We start from the raw sequence: 12,115 nt of genomic DNA, 5'->3' as shown, positions 1-12,115 counted from the left end.
TCACTGTGCACAGTGCACTGTGCACTGTACACTATTAGAATAGAATCACCTCATCACATCCCACAGTTTGGGATTCAGACAGATACTCAGTGTACTGATACTAAATGTACTGATACGTGCTCCTTTCCACGTCCCACTGAGAAGAGCTGATCTCTGGTCTCTCTGATCTCTCACTTTATTTCCACCTGGAAAAAGGTGTATCCAAGCTCTGGAGCTTGAGGCTGTAGTAAATGCAAGCCTCTGAACTCATATTCTCATCCAAACTAGACATAAGGTAAAAGACATCTGTTGTTCATGCTGGAAGATTCTGGACTTCATTTGCAGAACATTCAGTAAGCAGACCCACGGGAATCAGATCCAATCTGGCTCTACAGGATTTCAAGGCCACTGGGGACTTACAAGCCTCTTATTTGACCTCCTGTAAAAACAAGTCCATAAACCTCACCCAGAGTTTCCTGCAAGTGGGCCAAGAGGATGAGGAAAATGAGGCTAGGCCTTCAAACCAGGGCTCGCCAGCTTTCTGTGAGATATCCTGCCAATTACAACCATGGGACCTCACAAGCTTCAGATCTTTTGCACCATGGTATACATATAATACCAGTTAGCCATGTTTTCAGTCTTGTATCTTGGTTAAGCTCACATATTCCTGCCTATGCGCTACTATTTATGATAAATATAAAGGACTGTCACCAACATGCAAAAGATAATGTATGTAGTGAAAATGCTAAGTCACAGCTTGAAGCAGTGATTGAGCACCTGGTAGGAAGGTAGGGCCAACCCAGGGGAGCTCAGGTGCATGCAATGTACCTGAATGATTGGAAGGGGTAGATCCTGGCTCCACCCTTTCCCAGACTTCAATTAAGGGTTTGCAATGGAAGCAAGGGTATCTTTTTGGGGATTCCTGTATGCTTAAGGCTTTTTGAAGGTAAGCTGTCTCTTTCTCTTATTTTTGTGCTTACTGCTGTTGTGTTTGAGCAAATCCTTCCTTGCTGCTGCTTTGGACCTTGCTGCTCTGCTGTTATTGTACATTCTATCACATTATAACATACAACATTGGTGTGTTGAACCTGGGTCATTTCTGAGGCTGTGGACTAGGATGTATGACTAAAAGCAATTTCTGTTTTGTTGCTGCTAAGGAGCTTGGGTCTATCTCACTGAGGTTATTTGTGGGAGGAAGAGAAAAATGTCAATTAAAACCAAAATGTAACAAGAGAAAATGCCAACTGGACTCTAACAGACTTTTCTCATATCACTTCAAACTGAGGAGGAACTGTATCTATCTGTTTATATTTGAGGAAAATATTGGGAAGCTATTTCCTAATGAATTGGCAAATAAAGATGCCAGGGGGGTAAGAGCTGATATCTGAAGAGAATATTAGTTTTTGTCCCTCAAATTCAGTATTTGTTATTAATTTTTGTTTCTTCCTTCTATTTCATCTGGCAATGGACTTTTATAAGAAATAAGCTTTCTAGTGTTCTCTCTTCTCTAAACTCAGACTGAACACAGCTGAAACTAACTTATACCTGGGTGGTTAAAATGGAAGAAGAGGAAACTAATCTTCACTTCCTACCTTCATCCCTGATATTACATCCTTTATTTGCAAGGCCTTCACATCTGCATGTAAGAGACAATAGTAATTCAAATTAGAATCTGCTATCTGGAAATACTTATCCCCTTTACAATGGTAATGTCACATATAGTTTGACTTCTCATCTACTAAAGACTGCACTGATGTAGGAAAAGTAACCACTTTAGCCATTACTGAATTATGTGATTCACTGGTGAATCACAAAAGCAACAGTGTCTTGAAGGGCTGAGAGTACTTACTCTCTAGTCTTATAATACAAAGAAAGAGAAAAATTGTTTGGGGTTGGGAGTGGGTGGGGAGTGGGCCCACAGAGTGGGATGGGAGGCTTGCTGCTTGGAGCAAGCACTCTATATAAAACAATGGAATAAAATGATGAACGTTAGATACATACTTCAGAATCAGTGTGTCTCTAGAAAGGAAAATAAGTTCTTTAACTAGCATCTAATTAAAATAATAGTAAGCATATATTTTGTACTTAGGCACTCAGTAGGAAACCCTGAAGTTTCTGATGGCTAGAATTCCTAAGTATTAACACTTATTTTATAAAGTAAGTTTTTCTACAGGTTATCTTTAAAATGTAGGCATGTAAGTTTGCAGTATTTTTGTTTATGCTGTAGTCAGACATAAAAGCTGTAGATTTGAGTTGATAACAGACTTTGTCTGAAGCACGTGTGTGTTTCTATGACATTGTTTATCGTTAGTGTTTGGCCAGATGAGATAACATAGAGATGTGTCAAACTTGTGACGCGTGTTATCTAGACACTATGAACGCTCTCGTTGCAGGGACATGTTGACACTACGCTTTTGAGTAGATGAAGACAGCATGATGGTTCCACTTATGCCAAGGAACAAGATGAGTGTTCTTATGCTAATCCCCCCAATGCTTAATGCTATCAACCTGAGCTACCAAGATGGAACTGCTCAGATGAATTCAGCAATACAAATATTAAAAACCAAGTGAGACTTGTTTAAGTGCAAAAAAGCATTTCATCTTGTTACTGTGAAACTATAGTGAAAAAAGGTGTCAAGCTCTTAAATACAGGAATGTGCGCATGCATGGGAACTTGCCTTCAGGCTAGGTGTACTTTTGTCTGATTTTGTTTTATAAAATGTTACTTTCCTTTGGTAAGAATAAAAGCACAGTATTTAAGACAGGCTTGAGGACATCTAGAGCGAGGAAAAAAACAAGAAATATCACTTTTATATTCCATTTTGATCCCTATCACAAATAGCAGCTGGTGCTTCACCGAAGATCAAATTCTGCCATACTTGTACACCTGTTGGCATGAGGTCTGTGATGCTACAGAATTTCAGGTCTGCATCCCTGCTTGCACACTACGTGCATCCTAATGACATCCCTCAATATACAAAGAGATCATAAAGGACAAAACTGAGCTGAAAAGTTGCATTTTTGGGGATTGCAAGGAGAAATTCTTAATATAAATAGCTCTTTATCATAGGGGAAGTACACTCTTATAGAAGACAGCGGGGTGTAGGGGGAAAGGAGCTGGTAGTAATCTGAACTGGATGTACCCCAAGTCCTATATGAAAGTCCGAGATGAAGTCTGATAGTATGGCAGCCAGATTTTCCCACTTTCGTGGGAAATGGGACTAAATGTCAATCCTCTCAGCTGCAAAAGGAAGGCTGGAATGGGCAGATTACTGGAGGTAACACCTCAGAAACCAACCTGGGTCCAGCTGTCTCCCAGCCTCCCTCCCATACAAACAGTTTTAGGGGAGGTGAGGATTGTATGACAAATTCAATTAGAGATGAGCCTGAGGGGGGAAGAGGTTGTCAAAACAGATGATTAAAATGAATGCGGATTGAAGCCAAAGGAAGTAACCAACATTAAGTCATGCCCACAAGCAAGGAAAAATAACGTGTTAGGAGCCCCAAGGTAAAGCGGACTCATTTGTTTTTTCATTGTTTCTACAGTTTCTCATTTTTTTTTCCCCTCCCGCTCTTCATAATGCTACTGCTTGGCTATGCATTAAACACTTTGACAGTCACACAATCATCTAACATTTCCATGGCAGTGAAACACTAAAACATAAACAGTTTATTTCTCGTGAAATCTGTAAGGAAAACAAACATTTTATAGAGCTCCAGTTCCCTGTCCCTTTTCCTCCCTTCTAGCCCCCCAAACTATTGCCAATGTAAAAGACAAGAGGAAAAAATAGACCCTGAGTAAACAGAAATGTGAGCGTTATTTACTATCCGTGGGTTATACGCCAAGGAGATATCAACTAAGCAGACATTAGGAAAATATTTATCCAAGTATTAATATATTCTTTACACGTGACACATTGCACATCATTATTTAGCTGGGCTGATAACACAGAAGCTTTACTAACAACATATTTCTTCCTGTGCTTAAAAGTCTTTAAAGCATTTCTAAGTCTGGCAGTAAATCATAGTCTGGTTTGCAGATATGTTGTGTATATGCATGTATATTTCGCTTCAGATCTTGTAATCACACAGCAGAACGCCCATATCTTTTCATCCTTGGTACTGCCATGTCCTTTTTTTCCTTTATAAAAGGAAAAGCAAAATGATCAAGGTCTATCACATACTAAGTTCCGACTAAAATTCCCAGCACTACTTAATGAGAGGGCTGATTGGGTGAAGATAAGATAAGAACTGAAACAAATCTAGAAAGACTCCAGATATTTTCAAGACTTTCTTAACTTGTTTAGAAGTGCTTTACTGTTTCAGGACTGAGAGGTGATGGGCTTATCCTGGTGACCTGTCAATATATTTGTTCCCAGAACTAGTCCCGAATGTTCTCATATTTGGTCTTATTGTTTTCCTAAGTTTGGAAGATAAAAAATCTTGGGACAGTTCCTATCTGCCTAAGGAGTTGAACTTCTGGATGCTCAAACTGGTAATATGTACAAATGTAATAAAAACTAAATCATAAATTCAGAAATTAAAGGGAACTTGATTGCATTGATTGGAAACAGTATTAATAGGCAGATGATTAGAGGCTTGGATTTCTTAAGTATTTGGTCAGTGTAAAAGACCTGGTCCTCATTGCACAGAGGACAGCATGGATTAAGCTCAGGAGGGGAGGTAGAAGAAGCAGAAGGCAGGGACAAGGACAGAGAAGGGGCCAGTAAGTTTCCTTGTATGAGGCTTTACATCAGATCCAGCAGGACTTTGAGCCTTTAGTGGTGCCCTTTTCACTAACAAGCCTAGGGGAATGACAAAGGAGTGGCTGCAGGGAGTCCCATAATTTAGCGCTGATCCAAAATGCTCCTTTGAGCTTCCCAAGGAAGTCATTTAGCCAACCTCTCTATAAGTCTTCACAAAACATTAAAAGGCTCCAGACCTCACCATGCCAACTTTATATAAGGAAAACTGGAGCCTGGCAAACTTTAGTGATGCAGCCACCATCAGTGACACCTTCAGGAACAGAAATTGTGTTGAAGCTCCTTCTGTCCTGCCTGGACTCCCAGGCCTTCATTAAAGAGTGGATGTCTCTGCAGCTACAGATTTGTGCAGGAATCCACAGGGACTCATAAAGGCTAATGCCACCTTTAAAATAACTTCCTAGGCATGCAAGGACATAAAGCTAAAACTTCCATAGATATGTTGTAACTTATGAGCTGGGGCTGTGCCTGCCTGCAAATCCATCTTTTCATTGAAAAATGTCACAAGAAATTGAAATCATTCTGTTTATAACTGCAAGATCCAAGGACCAGTCAGTCCAATGGCATCCCTCTTTTACTTTGGGCTTTGTCATGTTCTTTACAACAAAGGATTGACTTAATAATGCTCTAGTAGCCTATCATGTTAAGAAGAGAAATAAAAAAGATAATTGTGAAGGCAGTAAGATTTACCCCACACATGCTTAAAGGTTTGAAATCAGTGTCCTGTGACCTCTCTATGCCTTTGGCTGATGACACGTGCAATCACTTGCATCTGGGACCTAATTTTCCAGATCTTGACTCAAAAGGGGAACTTCAAATGCCCAAAACCATTGAAGTGAGTGAGCTATTCCAATTATGTTTATGGTGATTGGTTTGCAGTTTACCCATTGCAGGGCATTCCAGATATATATTTGCAAGAAAAGATGGGGGGGGGGGGAAAGACTTCACATAATTTCCCAGTGAGAAACTCTGCAAGAGATAAGAATATTTCAGAAATAACTGATAAGCTACATCCTGCTGGTGTTTGTTTTTATTTACATTAACAGATTAGCTGCACTGAATCAAGTATTTTGAGTGAGGAATGTCTCTGAAGCGAATGGGAATACAGTGTTTATGTGAGCAGTGCTCCTCTGGACTGAACGCTGCCTGTTGATTCAATAGCAAGAGAAAGGGTTCTTTAAGGAACTGAGGCTCCATCTCATAAGTTCATAGATTAAATTTTAAGACAAATCTGGACTATTATCCTGAGAGTCACCTCTCACGTGGCAAAGATTTTGGTCACGCTTATGTGATGCCTGTAACTTTTTGTTGAATTGTAACACCTCTCTTAGGACCGTGAGCAATCTGGACTGAGGGAGATTGCACCTTCTCTCAGGAAATTTCTTGCGTTTTAATGAAAAATTAATGGCACAGCAAGATAAATTGCAAGTGCCAATAGCAATACTCCAGCTTGGCTGACTTAGTTTGTTTAGAAAATCTACCATGTGTTTTGCTAGTTTCCCATGCTTAAGCTGATACCAGTTAATTCTGTTTTCTACATACCTCAGGGATATGCATCTCTAGCCTAACTGGTGGAAAATTGGTTGTTGATGCTCAGGAAATAACTGATTTTCCATCTATTATAATGTGGCCTTACTGAAAGTATGCACTGTTGATAGACAAACCTCTGGTTACAGTTTTTAGTTAGCAAATGGGTTTTGTCAATTGCCCCAGGCACTGCCTAACAAAGTTGTGCTGAACTGGCTAGGAAGACCAATTTCTTTGGGGATATTGCTTAAATGGAGCACAGATCTTGCGTACACAACAGTTGCTATTCATCAGACTCTGGGGTGAGGGGGGGGGAAAGCCTGGCAGCAATCCAGAAATGCAAAGCAGCCCTATAAGTTGGCAGAGTAGTTTATAATTACTGCTATTAAAATATACTCTCTCTCACTCTCTCTCTCACACACACACATGCACACACACACACACGATTTTTTGAGATATAAAATGCCTATGCTAACTTCAGGGCAATATTTCTACGATGATTTCATTCAATGATTAAGTATTTCGGAAGGAAGATACAAGATATTAATTAAAGCAGAGGATAAATGCCGCCTTAATTAGCTGATGAAATACAATTTGCATGGAAGTGAATTCTTCTTAATAACTGCTGAATGTGCCTGGGGCAATGTTTCAGCATGTCCCCAGCTTTTCCCTTCTGTCATCCTTGGGGAATTCTAAATAAATGATTAGAGACGTTCTGATCTTGCTGACTGCTTTCCTGATTTCAGTTAATTTTGGTGCATTTTTTTCTGGCTTAGAAATCAAATGGCCTGATTTCCCCTTATGATTTTGCTTCTTATTTTCCCTCTTCCTCTTACACAGCAGTGTGAAAAGAACTGCCCAGCCCCATGAATAGATGATATTTTTTTAGTTCTGAACACAGAAGAGAGCAGGGAGAGATGTCATTCAATGGGTGTTGTTTACTACCCTGATGCTATTGTCATACAAATCTTCATTTGGGCCTGTTTCTTCATTTTCTTCATTTTCTGATGTCAATGGATAGTCTCTGCTTAGACACCTTTCTGACCAGAAACTTTGAAAAGGATATTCTTGCTGAATTGCTAAGGCTGAAAGATGACCTTATTTATTTGTTTTCACAATGTTTTGGTAGCATCCTTTCTTCATTTAATGCCTACAAGGAGTGCTAGTTTAATAAGCAGATGCTGAATATTTTACTTTAAGGTTTATTATCAACACATGGTCCAAGGTCATATCTTTTCAGCACACTACTCAAACTTTGTTCTGAAGTTGGAATTACCCATTTCCTTATGGCCTCTTCTATGTCATTAATCACAAAGGAATCCAAGTGTTTAATAAATGATGTTGATAATAGGTTTATTTTCCCAGCTTACTGGTGAGCAGTTGGTTTGACTGGTGTCACTGCTGTTTTATGTTTCTCTTAAGTCTAAGGACTACAAGCAACTTGTGGTTTGAGTTCTCAGCTGATAATGCATTCTGATAGATTGCCTATTGTTCAGACTATCTTCACCACAGGTAAAAGTGTGAAGGCTTAGGACTTCTATAAAGCCTAGCTTTGCAAAGTCAGTATCATCTAAATAACTTCTTAGGAGAGGCTGGTTGAAAGAGCCAGATCACAACCTGATAACATGTGCTCCCTTTTCCAGAACTGCAGGCTGGGTTTCGACTGTACTTTTCTTAGTACTTGCTTTTTGACGTTGGCATCTCCATAAATTGGGGTCACCAAATTAGCTATTTGTTTCGCTATGCTATAACTAGAAGAGGGAAGCTTGAGGAAGGGAGGAGATGGCAGAAGTATTTAAAGGCTATACTGCGTCAAACAACTACCCTCAAAATCATGCTTTTCACACTATTTTTAAATGAATATCTGTGTTATTTACATGAGCAGAATAATGTATTTTCTCCTCTGTGAAATTTCAGTTTTCTTTTAAAGCAATAATGTCATTGCTGGCCAAGTTGTTAGTTTTCAACCCAAATTTCAACTATGTTATAAACAGGTGAAAGCAAAGTTTTATAATGAGAGGGTCCAGACAAAGATGAAAATAGCTACCTGCCTTGGCACTTGATCTCAGATCCAGAAGAACATGATTATGGGAGGGGAGCCCTTAGACTGGGTTTCTAATGACTGTCATTTATGGCAGGACCTCAGATTAATGTCACATGGATGACGACACTGCTTGTCAGGAAACATCTAATGTAACACAACTTTTTAATTGTATTTTTACTGAGTGGTTGGTTTAAAAGTGTGAGTGAATTGAACAGGGAGAAAGCAAGGAGTCCTCTTAAGAACTAGAGAGTTCAACAGATGATTTCTGTGGAGAAAAATGCTATTCTTTTTGTGCCAGACCTTTTAGTTTTAGGACTTAAAAGAGCTCAGGGTTCTTTGTTAACCACTTGGATTGATGCCCAACAGTTGTTTTCATTTATTCTTGACGTTTTCAACTGCTCCCATTGAAGTGAGATAAAGTAGCAGAAAGAAAAATAAATGGGTTTTCTTTCTCCCAATTCTCCCCCCCAGCCACGTGGGTCACTGTGCTCTTATTTTATGGAGATCTGACCAGGTGCCATACAAGTTGGATGGGGAGGCAGGAAGGACAAACAGCCTTCGGTTACAGAGAGGGGCTCATGGTGCTTGGTTGCACTTCCCAGCTCTGCTACAGCCTTCCTGTGCTGTCTTTGCAAAGTCACTTCACCTCTCTGTGCCTCCATTCCTAATCTGTGAAAGAAGATACCACTTCTTTTTTCTCATCTTGTACCAGCTTTTTGTCTATAGACCGGAAGATTTGTTTCAGGCCAGGGTAATTTCTACCTGCTTCTTCCTCTGTCTAAGACAATAAGGATTTGGTCTGTGTGAAAATTCAATTAGCAGGAGAAAAAAAAGAAAAAAAAACAAATAGCAAGACTACTTGTCCAGATCTGCATGTCCTCTGGGTTTGTCTTAGCTTCCTCGTGGCCAGAGCTGTTGGAACAGCTTTAATCACTGTATGAATGCACTTTACAGCATCGAATGAAGCCCAAACCCAAACTGAAAACTGATTCAAATTGTTGTTTCTTTACAACTCCAAAACTGAACCTACACTCTTACTTTGAAACTTCTGTGGGCTCCAAAGAAAACCAAACAGAGCAAAGTTTTCTCTGTAGCTGTACCAGAACTCAATAAAAAAAAAAAAAAAACTGTTTTGAGCCAGTAACAGATTTACTTCCTTGCTGATTTCAGTTCCCTATTATTCATCATCTTATTCATCCTGAAGGTACTGGGAAATCACCAGCATTTGTGCAAAAATTCATATTCCTGAAAGCTTTGAACACTGTCATAAATGGCTGCATTGTAGAAACTTGTTATGAAGTTTCCCTGTTGCTTGTAGTCTGTCTTCCATTTAGAAACTTTTGGTCATTTAATTAGGGAGAAAACACAATTAATAAACAACAGAGAGATCCTGCTATGGCAAGCAATTCCCTGAAACCAGCAAAAGATATTAAAAAAAAAAAAACCAACACAGAGATGACCTGACAATTAGAAATTCTGTTTGGATCTGGTTTTCCAGCTGAGTTCTGTCTGCTGATATACCTAATTTACTGTGCCTGGATATAAGTTCCTCACAGCTTTGGTTAAAAATAGGTAAAGAGAAGTTTGGGATGTTGTGTTCCAGACAATGAGGTGAACAGTGACAGTAAAACCCAGACGTGGAGCCAGAAGACTCCTGGGAAAGAGCCATCCCAATGTCTCACCATATCTTGGAAGATAGGAGCTTACCTCTTGCTCTTGTTGCTATGAGAAGCTGTCCCCTGCTAATGGAGCTGCAAAAGATAGCATGTCAGTTCTGCTGGGCAGCCAGAGGCAGCTTTCTTACAGCTGGCCAACAAGGCCTGTGTACCTCAATCATGCTAGCTAGAACCAGCAGAAAAATTTTTCTCAATTCACTTTTTGACTGTCTTATCATTCAGCATGAAATATACATCATGTCTTGTCTTCTGGTTTTCTCAGGTTGACTTTGAAAGGAAGAATCTTGCAAAAACAGAAGTATCCAAATATTTTCCTTTGAGTTTCATGAGGTGTTGGTGTTACTTACCAGTCCCTGCATATTGAGGTACAGCTTCTCTATGGACTTTGATGTCTGCAACTGCAGATAGCCACTGTCAGAAGCCAAAATCATTGAGGATTACCTCACATATGAGACAGGCATGCACATGACTCTGCTCTTCTTGGAAACCTTCTGCCTGTTGCTGTTTTCATAATCATAAAACTGAGGCTGTGCTGAGTGAACCTCAGTCCCAGTTCCACGTGAGCCTTTTGCAACCACCAGAACAACATTTGGATGATATAATAAGGTAGCCAGTGGGTCAGAAACAGTGAAGTATGTTCATGCAGGTTATCTTCTGTGTAATATCTGAGATTTATACTCCTAGATGAGGCAATAAAGCACATTGTCCTCCACGTAAGAGGTAAAGAGGAGGAGTATCTGTCTATAGGAGATACTTATAGGACTGCCCTTTGTGAACAATATGATATTGTTATTTGTGCCATGTCAGAGAAGACACGCGTAGAGTTTATCTGACCATGATACGACAACCTTTGTTCACATTGTCTTTCTCTGGGTAAAGAGAAGGCTGAAACCAAAGGTGAATTGTTTCTCAGATGTTGCTTATAGTTCAGAAAGAACGATAACCAGACCATATAATTTGAGACACTGTTGGAGAAACAGGAATTTTTCTGGAGGCAAGAACAACTATCCAATTCCTAATGAAGACCCATTCATTCCTAAAAGCCATTGAGTTCATCTCTAAGTGTGCAGCCAAGTGACAGAGATAAGGCCTGTGGTGTCAGAGCAGATATCTTCCGTCTTCCTGGCTCCCATCTTTGTTTGTTTGTTGCTGTGCCCCAAAAGCTGCTCCCAGCCCCCTAAGTGACTGGTGAATCAATACTATCCACTGACTTGGAAAGATAAAGACAGCATCCAGAGCGCTGTGTGATTAAACAGGTCCAGGCACCTGATAAAACCCCCTCTTCCCCCCTCATGAAAGGTCTGTAGGCAGTCTTGCATTTGTTTATGTGTCCGTGTTTGGAGCTGTCTCCCGTGATACCTATGCAGAGGCCAGCCAATTAGGACTAAGTCCTTCATAATAATTCTCTGGTCCTCCCCCACTTAGAATGGTGAAGATGGGGTCAGTGACTTGTGAAAATAAGCCAAACTGGATCAGGTGATGATGCAGGATTAGGTGCAGCTCCCCACTGGGTGTCAAATCCCGGCACACCCACTGCTAGTCCATTATACTTTAATGAGAGCAGGATGATAAGACACTTCAAAGAGAGAAACAAGACAGCAGAGAGCTTCCTGGATTCCTCTTTAAGGGGAAGAAACAACCTTAATTGAATTCACTCTTTATCTGCTTCCATCATTTTTATTTCATGAAAGTGGGAAGTTAAAATGGACAGGAAGAATAGCACAGAGAAAGTCTTAAAGAGAGAACAGTTTTTCCCTGTTGCTGCATGTCCTTTTTGTGATTTTCTTCCTTTATCCTTGGTGGATAAATTGACACAAACCTGCCAAAACCTGTACAGATCCAGAATCCTATCTCCACCCTCCCTTCCCAGAGCCTTGTCCTTTGCAGTCTGCAGAAACCAGGGCTATGACTTATGCCCTTTTTCTTCTATACCTATAAGTACAGTCTTTTGAACCTCCTGCCACTTAACTGTAGTTTGGCACTTGTGTCATTGCACTGGGAAACAGTTGCCATTATTCTCTTAGGGTGCACCTCAAGTAGTATTGGGGCGCTTTCATTTGAGAGGGATGAGTATTGGCTCAATCTAGTCACAAGAGTAATAGCAAAGGATGGAATTACAAGGATTT

At 40.1% G+C, this 12,115-nt stretch overlaps 1 long non-coding RNA gene across 1 annotated transcript; it reads left to right on the top strand.

The window, feature by feature from the left end:
- The first annotated feature begins 843 nt into the window (after window positions 1-843).
- Window positions 844-3,037, top strand: LOC149916883 (uncharacterized). Its single transcript, XR_016468973.1, has 3 exons — window positions 844-925; window positions 1,497-1,621; window positions 2,373-3,037. It is a non-coding gene; the product is annotated as an uncharacterized LOC149916883 (long non-coding RNA).
- Window positions 3,038-12,115: the final 9,078 nt, after the last annotated feature.

This window comes from Phasianus colchicus, chromosome 9 (genome assembly GCF_987193195.1).
Source record: "Phasianus colchicus chromosome 9, bPhaCol1.hap1.1, whole genome shotgun sequence".
NCBI classification, from domain to species: Eukaryota; Metazoa; Chordata; class Aves; order Galliformes; family Phasianidae; genus Phasianus; species Phasianus colchicus.
The sequence above is the reverse complement of the archived record's forward strand: the minus strand, read 5'-3'. Positions and strand labels throughout refer to the sequence as shown.